This window comes from Mauremys reevesii, linkage group 6 (assembly GCF_016161935.1).
Source record: "Mauremys reevesii isolate NIE-2019 linkage group 6, ASM1616193v1, whole genome shotgun sequence".
Taxonomy (NCBI): Eukaryota; Metazoa; Chordata; order Testudines; family Geoemydidae; genus Mauremys; species Mauremys reevesii.
This window is the reverse complement of record NC_052628.1, coordinates 105,732,565-105,753,646: the sequence shown is the minus strand read 5'-3', so window position 1 is coordinate 105,753,646 and position 21,082 is coordinate 105,732,565. Positions and strand designations below refer to the sequence as shown.

At 43.0% G+C, this 21,082-nt stretch overlaps 1 long non-coding RNA gene across 1 annotated transcript; it reads right to left on the bottom strand.

Annotated features, from left to right (window-relative positions):
* Positions 1–3,141: 3,141 nt before the first annotated feature.
* LOC120408541 lies at positions 3,142–12,084 on the bottom strand. The gene is made up of 3 exons (XR_005600769.1): positions 12,031–12,084; positions 4,026–4,153; positions 3,142–3,865 (listed from the first exon to the last, which is right to left on the bottom strand). It is a non-coding gene; the product is annotated as an uncharacterized LOC120408541 (long non-coding RNA).
* Between the last annotated feature and the right edge of the window lie 8,998 nt (positions 12,085–21,082).

Sequence of the window (21,082 nt, the reverse complement as noted above, 5' to 3'; positions counted from 1 at the left end):
GCCCTCCATATCCAAAGGGGACAAAAACAGATAGGGGATACAGTAAGTGACCTGTTAAGTGGATGCAGATTGTATGGGCTGTTGGCCATCATGGGCTGGTGAAGAAGGACCATCGTAAGCATAAATATATTCTTACAAATTTTAATATAAAACTAGCCACTGAAAGAAATTTCATAGATAAAAAGTTAACCCACCATTCCAAGACTGTCATGAGGAAAATCACCTAAATAAAAGAGACTTTTACAAGGGAGCTACTGTACATACTCACATATCTTTAAGTTTGCACAGCTCTTCATAGGGACCACTCCTCATTAGGAATTGCACTGAGACCACAAAGTCAGTGAATAACTGTCAGGTGGTAAGGAAAACCTTTTGATCATTACTGACTTGGTCAAATCCAAACCACAGGTCCTCACTGTGCAAGTTTCACAATAACCTTTCTTTCTGCACTTCTAAGGTTCAGGATGCTTTTATAAATGCCAGTTTCATTTAGTGTATCTTAGATCTCAGCTTATAAGAATTGCTGATTTTGTTCCCAATATCTCATTATAAATTCATTTATCATCACCACACTCATTTTCACTCTGTCTTAGGCTTGACCTGTTGATGATATCAGCTCATTTTTTACAATGTACTACATCCTAAAGACATTTGCTAAAACATCATCTTTTGTAATCAGGTCAAGTAACTCTAGAAAATTTCCTTCACTGACTGATTTCGTGGACTCATCATGGCCTCTTAGTACATTTTTCCCCCCCTCCTGGCACAAAAGATAATTACTTCTATTACTGTCCTAAAATAACATTTTTAATTGCCAGTCATTTTCTGAAGCTGCCCATTAGTTTCCATGTGACGGAGTGGAGTATGTAATTTATTTACCCTGGAAAGCTCAGCCCAGTCATAGTATCTGATAGTCAGTAAAGCACAATGTTTTTCCTCTAGTTTTACAGTGTGGTTTGACTGAGGCACAAGACATTTAAGTAATTTGACCGAGATTAACCAGTGAGAGTCTCCACAGATTTATTGCCAGGCACTAGGGGTGGTGGGGAAGGGAGGGATTCTCACAGGGATACTTTTGCAGGAAGGCTGATACCACCCTAGAACCACTGCTTCCCTTCCCTAAAAGCCGGTGGCCCTAAGCGCCACAATGACAGTTTGCTTGGCATCTGAGGGGACACAATTTTTTTTAAACAACAACAATGAAGGCAGACAGCGAGAATATTTTGCTAGAACTTGTATCTACCACAGGAGATTAAATTGCTTGCTGTTTGAGCAATAAAATTGTGCAGTTGACCAGCTTTGTCCTCATTTTGCAAACACAAGGGATACAAATAATATGCTTTAAAACTGTGCTTGGTCCTCATGCTGCAGTCGGGGCATCCCCAGCTCCAGTACTCTAGATCACATGGTCTCTTATTTATTCACAGTGCCTGCAGCACAGTGATTGTTATTGTGATAACCTTTTAGATCAAGTTGTTTATTTTACCCCAGGATACCTAACATATTCTGCATGCAAGTGAACAACAATTTGAGACATAGATAGAACTATATTGAGAGAAAGCACAGTCTTGTGGTTAAGGAACTGTCTGGGACTCAGGAGAATCTGGACTCTGTTCACAGTTCTGCTATAGACAATTCACTTAATCTTCTGTGACTCAGTTATCCATCTGTTCAATGGGGACAATACTTAGAACTGGTCAGATTCCCCTGCCCCTTATGGCAAATGTTTGCCGTTTGCCACAAAATAAATAAATAAATAATAAAAAAGAACCTCCAAAATGGAAAGGGGTTTTTTGGACAGTCAAAATTTTCTACTTCCCATAAAATATTTCCATTGAAAAATCCAATTTTCTATTGAAAAACAGTTTTGACTGAAAATTTTCAATCAGCTCTAAAAATAATGTTTACTTTCTCTAGCCCCGAGAGCCTGTCTATTTAGACTGAAAGCTCTGCAACACAGGAACTGTCTCTTACTGTGTGAATGTACGCCTAGCACAATGGGCCTCAGTGCGAGCCTATAGATGCCTAGCTAATATAAACAACAATCAGTAAAAACAGTGGATGACTTTTAAGAACATAAGAATGGCCATATTGGATCAGAACAAAGGTCCATCCAGCCCAGTATCCTGTCTACCAACAGTGGTGCCCCAGATGGAGTGAACCTAACAGATAACGATCAAGTGATCACTCTCCTGCCATCCATCTCCACCCTCTGACAAACAGAGGCTAGGGACACCATTCCTTAGCCATCCTGGCTAATAGCCATTAATGGACTTAACCTCCATGAATTTATCTAGTTCTCTTTTAAACCCTGTTATAGTCCTAGCCTTCACAACCTCCTCAGGTAAGGAGTTCTACAAGTTGACTGTGCGCTGTGTGAAGAACTTCTTCCTTTTATTTGCTTTAAATCTGCTGCCCATTAATTTCATTTGGTGGCCCCTAGTTATTATATTATGAGAACAAGTAAATAACTTTTCCTTATTCACTTTCTCCCCACTCATGATTTTAAATACCCCTATCATATCCCCCCTTAGTCTCCTCTTTTCCAAGCTGAAAAGTCCTAGCCTCTTTAATCGCTCCTCATATGGGACCCGTTCCAAACCCCTAATCATTTCAGTTGTCCTTATCTGAACCTTTTCTAATGCCAGCATATCTTTTTTGAGATGAGGAGACCACATCTGTACGCAGTATTCAAGATGTGGGCGTACCATGGATTTATATTTATATTTATTCTTGTCATTGTGACAAGTGGTGTATGTGAATTGTCCTACTTCCAGTTCCTGTTTGTTTGCTGGTTCCTGCTCCCAGAACAGAGAGAGAGAGAGAGAGACACTGCGGCATTGGTATTACACAATTCCTCAGGGTCTGCTGCAAAATATCTGCCTTTTGGACTGTTATGTTTTGTCCAGACTATTGCTGACTTAACCAGTTCATGACTGTTACGTGTTGATTGACAACTTACCAGCGTGTCTTGCTTTTTTTGTTGTTGGTGGTGGTGTTTTGGGATTGCTGTTCTGGGGTGCATCTGTGTGTAACAGTCATGTATGCCTTTCAGAGGCATATTCCTTATTTTTAAATGTCTTCTATGAGCCAGCTAAAAGGAGCTGCTTATTACTACCAAAAAGAGAAAACATTGTGAGTGCAGGGGATGGGGAAGAGAGAAGGGGTATAATTTCAATGCAATTTGCAAAATTAAATTAAATAGAATTACCAGGGTGTTGGTGTAGGGTCCTTTTTTTCTTTTCCAGAAAGGCAAAGAAACAAAACCTGTCCTAATTTCTCTTGGGTATGCACTTAAACTAGGCTCTTGTAATAGTGTTTTGATATGTGGTAACACCTTGGAAACAATGGCAATTATACAGCAGCGTTCTGTCACTACTACTAGGTTAATCTTGAAAATCATGCAATGAGTATATGCCCTCATGTCTGGGCTTCTACTGGAGACATCTTGGGGAGAAAATAGCCTTTTATTTCTCAACTCGACTATAATTTGACTTTTTATTTCAAATACATGAAATGTTTTAACCATATTTGTCCCTTAACTGTCTTTATGACATGCCAGTGTGTTTATTAGATTTTTCACAATTTTGGCTAAGTTCCTTCTAGCAGTCAGAACGCCACAGCAGGAAATTTCAAATATACACATTTAAAGATAATGTTTCTACTGTACATTTAATATAGTTCCTTTCATTCAGAGGACCCTGAAGTGCTTTACAAACAAATCGATGTATGGTGGTGTCTGAAAGGCTGTGCAGACCACAGGAGTGAGCATGGAGTTGAGAGTCAGGGATGCCTTTGTTCTAAATCCTGGTTGCCACTCACATTCTGTGGTCTTTGGCAAGTCCCTTGTCCATCTGAAAAATAGCTGTGGTGATACTTACATAGCAAGATTTAAAAGCAATTGGACATTTATATAGATAACAGGAATATCCAGAGTTAGAAGAGTTAATTTTACATACACAACAAAACAGCAAACAAGAGTTTGGCAGGGATATAAACCCTCATGCTACAGGGCATAAACTAACCTCTGACAAATGGAGATTAGAAGAAAACATCCACTGTGCACAGGTTACTCCATAATTGCAGGCAGGGCCGGCTTTAGGAAGTGCGGGGCCCGAATTGAACAGTTTCGACGGGGCCCCGGCAGGGATGACTAAAAAAAAAAAAACCCACCACATGTAAAAAAACACATGGGGCTTGTACTCACCGGGCGGTGCTCCGAGTCTTTGGTGGCACTTCGGCGGCGGGTCCTTCACTCGCTCCAAGTCTTCAGCAGCACTGAAGGACCTGCCACCGAAGACCCAGAGAAAGCAAAGAACCCGCCACCGAAGTGCCACTGAAGACCTGAAGCGCCGCCAGGTGAGTAAAAATTAAAAAGGCGCCTCTAGCCAGGGAAGGGATTCTCACTGGGTGCGGGGCCCTCTTAGGCGTGGGGTCCGATTCGGAGGACTAGGCCTAAAGCCAGCCCTGATTGCAGGTTTTATTGCATCTTCCTCTGAAGTATCTAGTACTGGCCACTATGGTGACAAGATGCTGGACTGGAACACTGGTCTTATCCAATATGGCAATCCCTATGTACCTCAACCACCTCACTCAGGAGTTATGAGCAGTATTTAGTTAATTAGCACCATGACCATATGAAGCATTATATACTGGTGAGTTTTAGTATTACATGCAAAATATATGCAACAATCCCTTTATCCACCAGAAACATGCAGCCAACTTTGTGGTGAATTGTGGCAACTATTTAACAATGCATAGCAGCAATATTACACAACAGTTTGGGAAGGCAGAATATCTCCCACCTACCCCCCCCCACACAATTGAAATGGTGGGAAGGGGGGGAGTGTTATGTAAGCAGGTTAATAATTACCATTCTGGAAACTGGCCAGCACTTAAAGTGACCTATATCTAATCTCATGAGAGCTGTACATATTTCTCCTTTAGATGGTGAAAGCCTGCAGGGAATGCATAGGAGCTGCATTGGAAAGGATTGCTAATGCTCTCCTCAGAGCAACAGGGTGCCAGAAAATCTCTAGCAATCCATAATCAGGCCTCTTCACAAGACCAACTCTGGACACAAATATCTTGGCCATATATTGCCTGCCTGATCTACATCTCTGCTTCTTAAGATAGTGCCAGGGAATCTCCCAAGTCCAACATACTTGAGGTCCTTGGATTCCAGAAACGGCGCTGTCACAATAGTCAGTGATTTCCCCAGGACAGTGAGTTGAAGACAGAAGCCCTGGTTGACACTTATCAATCTTCCAGCAGCCTTTGATACTTTTGATCACAAAATTTGCTGACACAATTGCATGACCCAGCAGGAGTGAACAGAATTATCTTCAAGCTGTGGCACTCATCCCTTTCTGATGAATCTCACAGGTTACTGATGGGTGACTGTTCCTGTTCCCCAATGATACATAGCTGTGGAGTCCTATGGGGTTCAGTTCTGTCATGCCCTATGATTGACATCTGTGTGAAACTCCTGGGAGGGAGGGATCATGAAATAATGCATGTTATAATGTCTTCAGTACTCCACTGATACCCATCCTAAACTCTTCTTTTCCACCACTATCACCAGGCTCTCCCAAAGTCTTGCAAAACTGAGATGTGGATGAAAAAACAGCAGACTGAAGCTTAACCCAGAAAAGATGAAGAGGATGCTTATTGGTGGTGCAGGGGGATGGGGGGAGAAGGGAGGGAAGGAGGGGTGCTCTGAGGAACTAGAATAGAATCTTAGCACTCCTTCAATTGAAGGTGTCTCCCCAGCTATAAACAGGTCGATCTGTAACAGAGGTCTCACTGGATTCATGAGTGCTCTTGAAAATATGGATTTACACCCACAGTGCAAGCTTATCAAAGTCCATAGGCAGAATATTGCCCTATGTGACTAATTCCTTTGCTGAAAACTCTCTTGCCCCCTCGTCCCCACTATCAAAACAGTAGCAATGCAGGACAAGTGCTGTACAAAATGGTGGCAGAACACCACCCAGAATGTCTGCTCATTGTTGAATTGATGAAGTGTCATCCCTTGGGAAATTATGTGATGTTTGATGACACTGATTAGAGCTGATTTCCCACTGAAATACTCTCTTCCCATCAATAGCTCAGTAACGAGTCGTGCCCGATGTCAGTCTCTCATTCTTTGACAGTTTAAATACACATCCTTGGATGTGCTCCAACTGTGCTAACATCTGAAATATAATGAACAATGTCACTCTAATTCGTCAATGAAAGTAAAAATAAATGTATGAAGAACCATATGGAACTAGCTATTGTACTGTATACAAGTTTCCACCGTACATTGTGAAGTGTTACTTTGCAGTACAAAGTAAAGGATGGATGACATAATTATCAGCATGGTGGCAGTTTTGGCAGAGAAATGCAACATTACAGAAAATGAAAAAATGCTAGCAGCATTTATTGTGCCATGTACTTTAATCTGGAGCTCTTAGCCCACTGGAGAAGTTGACCCCTGGCAATCTACAGCACTAATAGAGGTTGGAAGATAAGGCTGGCTGGAAAACATTCACCATATTTCATTACTCAGGGACAATCACCCAGTGCTGTCTTGTACAGTGTTTCCTGTGCTTTAAAATGCTGTGTAAACTACGTTTTCTTAAAAACATATTTTCACTCAATGTATCTCTCATAATATTTTTAAAGGGATGCTGTACAGATGCAACTTACAGGTTTGATTTGCCCTCACTGGTACAGGGCCACTGTCCTCCAGGGGATGGCAATTGGCATTTCCACTGCCATCATGCACTGGGGATTCTGCCAGTGCAGGGAAACTGTATGTTACAGATGGGGCTCAGTAGAAGTCCCAGAAGTTCAGCTTACTTGGGGGATGTGCTCGCTCAAGCCATGTCCCCTCGGCAGCCAGCACTGGCCACTTTCTGGACTCTGCTGGTTGACTCAGGAACTCAAATGGGATAGGGTGAAGTACATTTCACCACCGCAAGTGGTAGATTTTCTACCACTGGGAGCCAGTGGTAACAGACTTCGATATATTTAAATAAATTTCTTTAACTGTAAGAAGCAACAAAGAGTCCTGTGGCACCTTACAGGCTAACAGATGTATTGGAGCATAAGCTTTCGTGAGTGAATATCCACTTCATCAGACGCAACCCTCTGATTCTTTAACTGTGTTTCTGGTGCTGGGGTGGGCAAACTACGGCCTGCGGGCCGTATTTGGCCCACCAGCAGTTTTAAACCGTCCCTCAAGCTCCTGCTGGGGCGTGGGGTCTTGGGCTTGCCCAGCTCTGGCACTCCAGCAGGGTCGGGGGCTGCTCCACGCAGGTCCTGGAAACAGCCGCATGGCCCCACTCTGGTGCTCCAGCTGGGGAGCAGGGTCAGGGGGCGCTCCATGCAGCTCCCAGAAATAGCAGCATGACCCCCCTCCAGCTCCTATGTGCTCCAATGGTCCCCTCCAGTGCTCCAATGGGAGCTGCAGGGGTGGTGACTGCAGATGGGCAGCATGCAGAACCACCTGGCCGTGCCTCCGCATAGGAGCCAGAGAAAGGGACATGCCACTGCTTCTGGGAGCCACTTAAGGTAAGCACCATCCAAGGTCTGCACCCCTGAGCCTCTCCCCATGTCCCAACCCTGTGCCCCAGCCCTGATCCCCCTCCCACTCTCTAAGCCCCTCGATCCCAGCCTGGAGCACCCTCCTGCAACCCAAATCCCTCATCCGCAGCCCCACCCCAGAGCCCGCACCCCAGCCACAGACCTCCCCCCCACACCCTGAACTCCTCATTTCTGGTCCCACCCCAGAGCCCACACCCCCAACCAGAGCCCTTGCCCCTTCCTGCACCCCAACGCAGCATGGAGACATCAGCAGAAAAGCTCCTCCACTGCTCCCCTGCCTTCAGCCCTCTCTGGCTTGGAAGTAAGCCAGAAACCCCTCCTGCTATTCTCCTGCCTTCAGCCTTCCCCAGGAACCTCTTACAACGTCCTTCAAAAATCTCCTCACAGCTCTGATTCTACCTGAGCCTTTATACCCCAAGTGCTTCCCACCCGCTTAACTGTCCAGACAGAGCATCTGCTGGCACAGGGGAGTGGACCTACTTCATTTAAAAGGGCCAGCATCTCTGCAATACTATGTTATACTGGTGGTCAGACCATTAGCCTTAAAAGCTAAGAGGTCAGCAGTCTATTAATAGGACAAAAGCCTAATGTTTTATGTGAGCAATCTCATTGATTTTGAGGATTGCTTACCTTTGTGGTTTTGGGAGTGCAGAATTTGGCAGAGATCGGCTGGCTGAAAAATAGGCCCTGCTCAATCCACAGAGCTGGAAGGAACTCTTAGAAGTTCCACAAAAAACAAGGATTCCAGAGGTTTGGGAGAAAGGGGGAAGCATGCTCTAGGACTATCTCCTCCTTTCCATGAGCCAGATCCAGGGGTAGAAGCATGGGAGACAAAGACTTCCAACTTCAGAGCCCAACATTGACTCAGTTATACCTGTGTGTCAATGTTAAAGACAATGGAACAAATTCTCTTTTCACTTATACCTATACAGCTAAATCAGATCTCTGTACATAAGAAGATATGGCCCAATGGGCTAGTACCATGTAGAGCTGACTGAATACTGGAAACAAATATTCATTGAATAAATTATTCAATTAATATTACTGTTGTTCATTGAATAATTTATTCAGCAAATACTATTTGTCCACAAAGAATGATCTGTCAAATTAATTTGACAACAATTGCTGACTAATGCATATGACAAATTATATTTTTATTTTTTGTTCTAGCACAGTGTAACTCAGGGCAGAACTTGGTCTACTGACTCAGTAGTAGCAGTGATAATACACAAGCAAGAAAGAGCACAGACAGATTTTCAGATTTAAAAAGTAAGTGTGCAGGGCTTGTACATAGTAAACATATCTTGTTACTTGTAAAATGAGCATAGTTGATTCAGAAATAACATAGACAATGTCATTTTTACAGAGTCAATTTTCAATGTAGAATCTCATTTTAAAATTAAGTGAAAACTGAAGGCATTACTATTTATAATTTGTGGCATGTGTATGCATATGGTGTGGGAATACCTTGTGATTGCTTTACAGAAGTCATTACTCATATTTATTGGGTAACAGACTAGTTTTAAGAGTCAAAAAACATCAATATTAATGGCTGGGACACAAGTTCAGACTGACCCAAAGCAGGTCTTATTAATTCAACAGCATTTTTCCCGTTTTCTTTTCAGCTAGGCAACTCTCTCTCATCAACCTTACTTTGACACACTTACTTAAGTACACTATTTATTTAATAACATCTGCATAACACTTAGGTGTTTATAATTGATCGTTGAGTAAACTCAGATGAAAAGCTCTAGCATTCTGCCTCTCTAAATTCCCCCTTGCAATTTTAAGTGGATACCGTAGTCTTTTTCTGTTCCTGCCCTAAACTTGTGTATGCTAATTAGAGTTAAGTTCCACCCCAGAGCTGACTGCATTTCATTAAGTCTTCCCTATGCATAGATTGTATAAAAGGTTGTTGCATTTATAAAGAACTTTGGGATATATACCTAATGATAGTGTTTTTCATTCAGACAGATTACAAAGTGCTTTTTAATATAGTTATTGCTAATAATAATAAAATAAAGAATAATATAATAGAAATAAGAACTGTGAGACATTCAGTTCATCCATTCTTTGCACAAAACATATTCAGCATTCAAGTCCCATAAGCTATCAAAATAAGGCTTATGTGAGAACTGTGGTTCTGACCCTCCAAATTTAACTTTGCACGCTTCATACACCAAGTAACAAGCATATGCCTAGTCCTGTTGAAGTCAACATTCTTAAAATTAGCTGGAAAATGGTTCATTGACTTCAATGAAATTGATCATAGCGCATAAAGTTAATAACATGTGTAAATCTTCAGATGATCAGGGCTTTAGTGGTGCCTTGGTCTTCTGCTGACCTGCAGAGGAATGAATTTCTCCCAGTAAGGTGCCAATCCTGCAAAGCATTTAAATATGTGCAGAACTTGAGCACGTGAACAGTGCCATTGACTTCATATGATGGGGCCTATGGGCTGTGAGCTGAAGATGATTTTGATGCTTTAGAAAGAGGAAAGGTTGTTTTTGTTTTTAGAAGATTAAAGATCAAGGTTAAGGAAGACAAAAAGAGTCTAAGTTGAATTCCACTGAACATGTGATATTCCTCAATAGTAAAATTCACTCAAGTTCTGTCTGCACAAAACTCTATGTATCACTAAAGTTCTATGAGAGATGTTAGCTTTCTGCACAAAGGGTAATTTCATCCTGGGATGATTTGTGCCTCCCCCCCAATAATATGTTTTTTCACTGGTAAAGAAACCGTGGTGACCTGTTGGTGAGTATTGCTAACAACTCTTGAGCAGAAAGGAGGATTCTTAAGTAGAGACAAAAAGAAATAAAACTGGAGAGCTGTGAAATCATATGGGAAATTTGGGAGAAAATACTCAAAGCAATAGAAGAGATCATACGACTGGATTTTCAATTCTTCCTGGACCTTGTGTATCACACCAGAGAGATAACTGTACACTTCCATGACAAATAAAATTAAGATTAAAATAGCAACAACGGCTAAACCTATTACAGTGAGAAACTGAAAAACGTAGACAATGCTTTCTGAAGCAGAATGGACATTGGGCCTAATCTGGAACTTGCCAAAATCAATGGGAGGTTTGCCATTTAGTTAAATATCAGTAGTAATGAGACTATTATCCTTACAAGTTTCAGGATACCATGGGTTATTTTCAGGAAACCAATCATTTATTCAGGCAATCACAAGTGAAGAAGTCTTGATTTATTTCCAGAAGTAGACATGAATCCAAAGCATGCCTTGTATTGTTATTTGACTTAGGTTTCTTCATTTTTAACTGTATATATATGGGTATGGCTAATCAGCAGGGTTAGAAACTTTACATCCACAGCTCTGCCACTAGCACAACTGATAGTAGTAGGTAGATTGTCAACATCTATATGGCTCAGTCACTAGAGAGAGATGAGGGACACATTTTGCAAATAGTTTCATGGCTATTTGCTGAAAGCAGAGGAATGTTGAGCAATCCTGGGTTGTATTCCAGGCTCTGAAGGGAGTGTAGTCTAGTTGTTGCTTTTTGTCTCCACAAAGCCTGACCCCTTCTGCAGCACTCTCCCGCATTGCCACAACCTTCAGGTGCTGCTCCTCTCATTCCTCTGCATTCTAGTCAGCCTGGCTCCTGCTCTTCTCCTTGCTGCCTCAGAGCACAGAAGAGAGTCTCCCTAAAACCAGTTTCAGCGTTTGGCACCACAGTGGCTCCTGGGACAGCAATGTCAGGAAAATCCTGTTCAGTCCCAGTAGCCCTGAGAGCTGCACTATGTTCAATACAGATGCAAACTTTAGAGAATTTCACTGCCAAGCTCTAAACTGCCATGCTCTCTACTGAGCATGGATGAACTGAGATTTTCTGAGGCTTGACTGGGTAAATTTGGGCAGTTTTTCCAAGGGGACAGCAAAAGGACAGCCCAGTCAGACAAGTAAGACCAGATCACTCCAAATTTAAAGTCCCTACTCCAGAGCCTGGATGTTACAGAGCTCATGCACACTATATGTATATATATTGGCAGAGCTCTGACCTTGTCCCCGTGGGTCCTGTGCTTCCAGGCGGTTTACGCTAGCCTCAGAGGCTCACTGCGACCCTCCATGTAGCCCTTCTCCCTCTAGGGCCAGGGTTACAGTCTACTGAGCCCTTTTCATCATAAGCCAGCAAGGAGGTTGGTGAGAGAACTCCTGCAATCCCTGTTGTCCCTATGGGCTTAATCAAGAACAGTTTAGCCTCCTCTCCTGACAGGGGCCTGTCTTCCCCCTTTCTGTAGTGACAGGCTGGGGAGAACCCAGGCCCGCCCTCTACTCTGGGTTCCAGCCCAGGGACCCTAATGGCAGCAGCTGTTGGCAGCCAACCTTTCACTGCCAGAGTTGCTACATTTCCCTGGGCCACTTCCCCACAACTCCCCATCTTCTGTCTCTGAACGCCTTCTTCACCCTTACCAGTGGTTTGAGATGTTTTCCTTATCCAGCCCTTCAGCTGCACTTCCTCTCTTCTGGTTCTCCTTGGCCTGACTGGAGTGAGCCCTTTTATAGTATCAGAGGGGCCTTAATTAGAGTCAGGTGTTCACATTAGCTTAACAGCCTCACCTGACTCTGCAGGTTAATTGGAGTCATGTGTCCACCCTAGCCTGGAGCAGCCCCTGCTCTGGTCAGTCAGGGAACAGCAAACTACTTATCCAGTGGCCAGTATATCTGCCTTTGACTACTCCGCTGTACCCAACTTGCCTGGGTCTATATATATGAAGAGACAGTTTTGTATCTGAAACCAGTGGTTTTTCTACTTTTCCTTCTGCATGAAAAAGTAATAAAAAGGATACTTTAATAACTGCTATTCATCCTGCTCTTTCAAGCAGTTTTGAAAATGAGCCTTTTAAATCAACAAAGCATTTAGTATGATAGCATGTGATATATGAGGATATTACTGGTAATTACCAAAATGATAGAAAAATAACAGCTCTAGAGTAAAGCTGAGGAATGTATTTTGACCAATAATTATCTGTCACTCCTAATGGCCTCCTTCTGAAGGTACTCTTATTATGATTCTTTGAAGAAATTTGCTATGCAGTTACATTTGTTTATTCAAATTTTGCACAGCTGTGTATAGCATTCTTTTTATTAATCCTGCAAGAGACGAACAAATTATTTTTTGCTGAGTTTTGAATCATCACATTCCACTATGTGAAGCAGCTTAATTTTCATTGAATTGTGACATATCTTCTCAGGAAAAATACTAGAAGATCAATTTCAAAGACTAAGGTCTAGCCACTGCTAAAGCTAATCTCTTAATAGGAAGAAGGAAAGAAAACCTGTTAGCACATAAATTAGGAATCTAAGGAATATTTTCTGTTATCAGTTGATTTCTGAGAACAGAATGAGTGTTTAAAGAATTTACATAAATTATAAAACATCAGAAGGCTTACATTGCCTAGCAGTGCTTCTCAACTGAAATAAATGCACAGAAACACAGGCTGTCAGTGCACTGTGTTTGAATTTCAGATTAAGAAGCAGGTCAGTGCATTCCACTCAAATGGTCAAGTACTGACAGTTTACGACATCAATACATTGTCAAGGAGGGCTTGCAACAGTTAAACTGCATTGCACCTTGATTTATAGTCATAATCAGGATTTGTAACTACAGATGGGAGACTGAATAATCCAGTTTCAAATGAAGCCTGTGACTAATTTTTCTTAAAAAATATCCTTACTAAGTTTCAAGGTAATGTAGCCTGTATTCGGTTCCATAAAGCACATGAACACACTATTGTTCAGAAAGCCTGATTTCGAAGACTGCAAATGTATGGATTACCTAAGCTTGACACTATAGCTGGCCATTTGCATGGTCATTAGGTGGACTTCAAGTTTGTACTGTAAGGAATTTCAAAATCACTGGTGCTGTATTAATGTCCTCCAAGCTCAGAATAGACAAGTGATAAAGGGTAAAATTAAGCAAAACCAAACAAGTACAGTGCTCCTGCTCCTTACTCCACAAAGGCTGCCAATTATATTGTGGTCCAAAGCAAGGACTGGGGCCTGACAACCCCAGAGACTGCCTCTTCCTCTGCAACCTACAATGGCAGTTGTGATCAGCAGGATGCTTCAGCTCTCAGGCCACTACTCAATAAAGCACTTGAGCACAAGCTTACTTTTAAGCATGTGTCTAAGGCTAAACATGCATTTTAATTTCCTCCCACCGAGAGCAGAATGAGCATGGTGCTGAAACTGCGGGCACATGACTCAATCCATTTCCAATTAAAGTCTTTGGAAAGACACCCACTTATTGGGACTGGATCCAGCCATTAGTGAAGACCTTTTGATAACTAACTTGTGGAGCCAAGCAAATACTCACTGGAGATGAAGATGATTCATAGATTTTAGGACCGGAAGGTGCAATTAGATCATCTGGTCTGACCTCCTATATAGCATGGGCTGAGATTCTGAGAAGGGACCTGAGGAGCGCTCACCTTCCTTTGTGAGTAGTCAATGTACTTCAATATAATGTAGAGGGCACTCATACACTATGGGAATGGGTCATTTATAAATGCATGTACTTATAATTCATATATGTTATTTTGTGTTGTATTAAGCTGCAGGGAATTAAAATGAGAATGTGGGTGAGGTAGTATCTTTTACTGGACCAACTTCTGTTGGTGAGAGAGACAAGCTTTCAAACTTTTACATAGCTCTTCTTCAGGTCTGAGAAATGTACTCAGAGTGTCACCGCTAAATACAAGGTGTAACAGATTGTTCAGCATAAGTATCTAACACATATTTGAAGGGACCATTCAAGGCTAGTTAATACCTCTCTCCAGTCAGAGAGGGGAAAGGAGAGGGAAAAAAGCTGGGTGTGGGAGGATTAGTGGGTTATAGATTGTTATAATAAGCGATAAATTCAGTATCTCTATTATGTCTATGATTTTTAGTGTCATAGAATCATAGAATATCAGGGTTGGAAGGGACCTCAGGAGGTCATCTAGTCCAACCCCCCTGCTCAAAGCAGGACCAATCCCCAGACAGATTTTTGCCCCAGTTCCCTAAATGGTCCCTTCAAAGTTTGAACTCAGAACCCTGGGTTTAGCAGGCAAATGCTAGCCCTCTAGCAAGGTTATCAAATTAAGCTCCCAGGCTTGTCTTTTGAAGGAGTTATGCAGCTTTTCTTTGAAGGTTAGGACCAGGGGCGGCTCCAGGCCCCATCACACCAAGCGCGTGCTTGGGGCGGCATGCTGCGGGGGGGGGGGGCGCTCTGCTGGTCGCTGGGAGGGCGGCAGGCTGCTCTGGTGGACCTCCTGCAGGCGTGTCTGCGGAGGGCCCGCTGGTCCCGCGGCTCCGGTGGACCTCCCGCAGGCGCGGGACCAGCAGACCGTGGGACCAGCGGACCCTCCGCAGGCACGCCTGCGGGAGGTCCATCGGAGCCGCCTGCCGCCCCCCCGCAGCATGCTGCCCTGCTTGGGGTGGCGAAACATCTAGAGCCACCCCTGGTTAGGACTAGGAGGTCAGATATAGAGTGATCACTTTGTGAAAAGTGTTCTCGCAGAAGTGATATGGCGTTTTTGTTTCATAATTTTTCTACGTGAGCTCATTTGAGAAATAAAGAAAAAAGGAAGCAAAACTTAGCAATGACATCTACTACAAGCAGGGCCGCTCAGAGGATTCAGGGGGCCTGGGGTCTTTGGCGGCAGGTCCCGGGGCGGAAGGACCCCCGCCGCCGAATTGCAGCCAAAGACCTGGAGCGGAAGAAGCTCCAGGGGCCCAGCCCCGTGAGAGTTTTCCAGGGCCCCCAGAGCGAGTAAAGGACCCCGCTCCAGGGGCCCCAAAAAACTCTCGTTGGGGCCTGGGGCAAATTGCCCCACTTGTCCCCCCCCCAGGTGGCCCTGACTACAAGAGCAAATGAAAGAAACAAAACTTCATTCCTAGAGGTCTCACCTCTGACCACTATACACAACTCGAAATATGCTGAACAGCTTTGCAGAAGGACTTCAGAAAATCTGAGGAACCACTTGCTGTACCTCACATGCTCCAAAAAGGAGAACCTCAAACAAGAAATCACCACATGTTCCCACACACTGGAAGGGGGAAAAAAGGAAACTTACCTGGAAATCATGCAAGAACCCCAAAACAACTATCAAAGAAACTTGATGACAGCCATCCAACACAAAGACAAAAAGTGGAACCAACCAGAACAACTCCATATCACCACCTCTGGGAGTAACCATTGCACCAGGACCCACTATATGGACCCTACATAACATCCAAACATCAATTTATTAAGACCACCCTTAACTGGAGCCAAATTATCTGAACTTCTGTCCGACCAAGAACCCAATGCCATACTAACCTGTGGAGAGCCAGAAGAATTGTTCTGCCAACTCTTCCTCAAAGAATATTTTCACAACAATGACAACACTATCCACGATAATCACGTCCACACCAACAGCCATAAGAAAAAAGAACCTCTGACTGGAAACCCCACAGTGGACAAAACCACACTCTTGTTCATTACATTGATTGCTTCAGGGGGAAAAAATTGACTGTGAAATCCTTAACAAACATCACATGCACCACAATCTCTCCACCACCAAGAGTACAGCACAGCCCCTAAAGTTCAACCACCATGTAATGATCAAACCAGCAGACTAAGGGAGTGCCATTGTAATCCCCAACTGTGATGACTCTGCCAACTGACAACTCTCTGACACCACTTTCTATAAAGAACTCAAAGAATACTCCACACCATGATTTATCCAAAAGAAACTCTACAACTTCATCCCCCACAAACCCACCCCAGGGACCTTCTACATGCTTTCCAAGATATCCAAACAGGGTAACCCAAGCAGACCCATCCTACCTGGCCATGGCACTCTACTGCAGGTATATTGGGACTCATAGAAACCATCCTCAAACCACTCACCACAAAAAGGGCCAGCTTCCTCCAGGACACAACCAAATTCTTCCAGAAACTCTGCAACATTAACAACCTCCCTCAGAACAGCATCTTTGCCACCTTGGATGTCATCTCTCTATACACCAGCATCTCTCGCAATGACAGCATCGCTGCCTGCCTCAAATATCTACAGGACAATAGACAAAATCTACATAACCACCCCAAATAATCACCAAACTCATCCATTTCATCTTCACCCATAACAATTTTACATTTTATAACCAACACTTTGTCCAAACTATGGGAACAGCTATGAGTACTAGGATGGCCCCCCAGTATGCTGACCTCTTCATGGGCTAACCTGAAGAAGAATTTCTGGACAAATGCTCCACGAAACCAATGATTTACTTGAAATACATCAAAGATATTTTCATCCTCTGGACAGATGATCTAAACTCCCTCATACATTTCCACCAGTACTTCAACCACCACCACCCATCCATTAAACTCTCCCTGAATGGTCTCTTGATATATGTATTAATTATTTATGTTAAACAATCCGTTCCATCTTGTATTTAGCTGTGACACTCTGAGTGCATTTTCCAGATCTGAAGAAAAGCTCTGTAAAAGATCGAAAGTGTGTCTTTCCCACCAACAGAAGTTGGTCCAATAAAAGATATTATCTCACCCACCTTCTCTCTTTATTATCCTGGGATGAACATTGCTACAACAACTCTGCAATCAACTCTGTAGAGAATTAAGACATTTCTTAAGAAAAAGGGAGAAGGGCAGTAATATAGATGCAGTTACTCTTTGTAGCTCAGAATACCATTATGTATAATTAATTTTAACTATAAATGCAAGAAAGTGCAATGTTACTACTTGAGCACCTCAGTAATCAACCGCCCCACATCTCATCATATAAAAATCACCAGAATGACCAAACAACCTCTGCACAACTCCTTCCCAAACACCTGGAAAAAAAGGAAGCGCAGGGCACTGGTGGTCCAATGCTGGATGTGACTTACAGAAACGAGGACCCCTTATGCAGAACATCTTGCCAGCACATCCCTCCTGTTTATAACAATGGAACTCCAACTCAAGTGACACCGCAAAGCACATCTATGGAAATTTGGCACAGAAAGAAGGGTAGTCAATCAAATAACCCTGCCCAACCAATTTAGGGCTTTTAATATGCGTGCACACACATTGAATTCCACTTGGAAACTCTGTACGCCAGAGGATGTTTCTTATAAATTGCAGAAGTCATGAGAGTAACAAGATTGGTGACTGCTAAAGTATGGCACTGTGCTTTCTGTCCCAAATGAGTCAAATAAGGACATGACTAAGGATTCCTTATATAATCCATAGTAGGAATGCATGTTGGTTGGAAAAACGTTAACAGAATGATTTTCTGTGACAGAATGCAGTTCCATTAAAATCAAAATGCTACATGAAATTGTGTCGCTTTAGCCAAAATTTTGTTTTGGAGAAAAACCACAGAAAAAGAGCTCTAATAATGTAAAAACAACCCGACTCTGCAGTTTTGAAACAAAATGTTGATTTTTCATTTTGAAACATTCCACTTCAGTTCTATTTTGTATTATATAATATATTTTACAGAGATAATTTGTTTTTGTAAAAACAAAATTCTTTCAATCAACCCAGAACAATTTTTTTGCAGGGGGGAGGGGAGGCAGGGGGAGGGAAGAAACTTTCTTTCACAGAGAATTTTGAAATTTTCAGCTTTTGCTCCTAATTGGAATAAAGACAAATATCAAAATCCTTGATGAAATGGAATGTCTGTCTTCTGAACAGCTCCATTAGGAATCTCTGAGACTGTGGAATCATATAATTATGATATCTATGTTGCCAATGTGTTATCTTACTTGCTTTGATTTAATGATGAACTGTTGTAACCCTAAACACCCCTGTAGTCACACCCAATTTTACTGTAATAATCATTGTAGAAAATATGCCCTGTGAGGTATCATTTGAAAACTAATAAGTCACTGATGATCAATATTCTTGAGTGATATATGTATAAGAGTTATGGATATATGCTGGAATTATAACTAAAGTGTGTTTAACCCAGGCATGCCAGGGGAGTTGGTAAACAAGTCTAATAGACAAATGAATGTTTATTTGCTTTTCTGAGCAGCTCGGTCATCACAGGCAGAGACAATAAAGGTCTATTTACATATTAGGCAAACAAAGCTATCAAGCCAACAAGCAGGGGAAGAGACAGCTTCCAGCAGGGAAGAGAAACTTTATCTGGGCTATAAAAACAGGGGGTCTTAATGTCAAGTGATAAGCAATTGAATCAGTTGATTGTATACAATATTATTGTATTATAAAACCTTATCAAATGAGGTGTTATGAAAGCCTATGACACACTGATGATTAATATATCATTGTGAATTTTATGTATTAACTTTACATAAGGAATTATTGATACTTAAATATTGTGTTTTACAGTCTGTTACCAAACAAAGGGAGAAACAGGCCTCTCCCATGCAGGAGGGAAGGCAGCTATCTACTTGTCTCCCGTGAAATTAAGCAAGGTGTAATAAGAAACAATGGAAGCTCCATTGACATAGAAATCATCAGGGGGATGGGTAGACAACAGGAAGGGAAGAACAACATGAGGTCCTCCTGCCTCTTGAACCAAGAACTTTGGAAGATATAAGCAAAGACAGAAACCATCTTTGGCTTCCATTACTAGACAGACACAAGGGAACAGAGTTCTTGCAAGCTGAGAAAGATGGGTCCGTCAATAAAGGAGGCAGGTTGAAGTCTGTGAGAAATGAATACAGGTGAGAAACCTACTTAGGCAATGATCTTTCACCAGCCAGCATCTTGTACTTCTGTGAAAGGTCCTGACTGAGTGAAAGGTAGCCATGGCTGGTAAGAACGATTGGTGAAAGAAGCCATCTTAAACAAAGCACGTACTTTGCTAAAGTGAGTTTTTGTTTGCTTGTAGCCATCTCTACTGTTTTCTGTTTTATTTTTACTATATGCCAACTCAGTGCTGTGTTTGAAGGGAAGGATGTATTTATCCAGTTAAGTTAATAAGCTGTAGTGTGCTTCTGTCTCCTTAAAGAAACATCAAATCTTCTTATTTCTCTGAGCTGTCAGGAGATGATTGGACAATTCATGGCACATGGTTTTGGGGAAATTTGGGACTAGGAGTGTATTGGGGTCACTTTGCTGGTTGTAACCAAGGCTGGTGGAAGCCAGAGTAGGGCTGTAGACAGGCTGCTGGAGTCAGAGCTGCTGAATCAGGTTGTCTAGCACACAGGGTGTAACCTACATGCCTGAAGGCTGACTGTGACATCCCAGACTGGGAGCTACTATAGCAAAGTATTGTAAGGCACTCAGGTTTGCAGGGCAAGTAGTAACAACTCTTTACTGGTCTGGATTGCACCACAAACCCTGTGACAGCTGTGCCCTCTTTTCAATGGAAAGCAATCTTCCAGTGACATCCTCAAACCAGTGTCACCTGTCTGATTCATGGGGTACTGGAAATAACATTGTACCATTGATAGCAGTGGATCTTCGAATGTGCTGGCTTCCAGACTATTAACATTTCCTGATGATGCTTGGCCAACTAAAGAGAAGGTGACAATTAATGGACAGATTAAAATTGTGTAAGGAATGGGGAATGACAGTTGCAGTTAGCTGTCCTGTGTGGATGCATGATGGTTTGGTGTTGGGGAAAGGGGCTATGAGTAAGGCTAAGTTTTATCATGGATATTTTTAGTAAAAGTCACGGACAGGTCATGACTTCCGTGAATTTTTCATTTTTGCCCGTGACCTGTCCGTGATTTTTACTAAAAATACCCATGACAAAATGGGGACCTGCAGCTCCTCACACTGCCTGAAGCAGGGCAGGGGCTAGGAGCCGCCTGCAGCAGCTGGAGGCTTCAGAATACCCCTGCTGCCTGCAACTCCAGGGCCTCCCACCCCACTGCCCATGGGGACCAGGAGCTGTGGGGGGGCCCCCGCCTCCCATGTTGGCCGGGAGCTGCGGGGTATTCCCAGCAGTGGCAGCTTGGGAGCTGCAGGGTTCCCTGCCGGTGGTGGCGGCCGGAGGCTCAGGGATTCCCCCACTGCTGGTGGCAGCTGGGGCCTCAGGGGTCCTCTGCTGGGGGCTCTGGGATTCCGCTGCTGCCCGTGGTAGCCAGGGGGTTTTCCTGCTGGTGGCTTGGGGTCCTCTGCCGCAGTGGCTAGGGGCTTTGGAATTCCCCTGCCACCCATGGTGGCTGGGAGCTGGGGGTTTCCCTGCTGCCGACAGTGGCTTGGAGCGCTGGGGGCTGCAGAGGCACTGGGGGTACCCCACAGATCCCTGCCCCTTCAAGTGGGGAAACCTGCAGCTCCTGACCACCACAAGCTGAAGTCACAGAGGTCACTGAAAGTCACAGATTCCATGACTTTCGCAATCTCTGTGACTAAATCGTAGTCTTAACTATGAGATATAGTGTAAGTCTAGGACAAATTCAGAGGCAATATAGATAATAGATCAGTAAATCACAAGTAAGTGTGTATGAGGAAGTTTACGTTTATGTAATTTATATATCAACTATCCAGAAGAATACGTAAATTCAAGTTAGT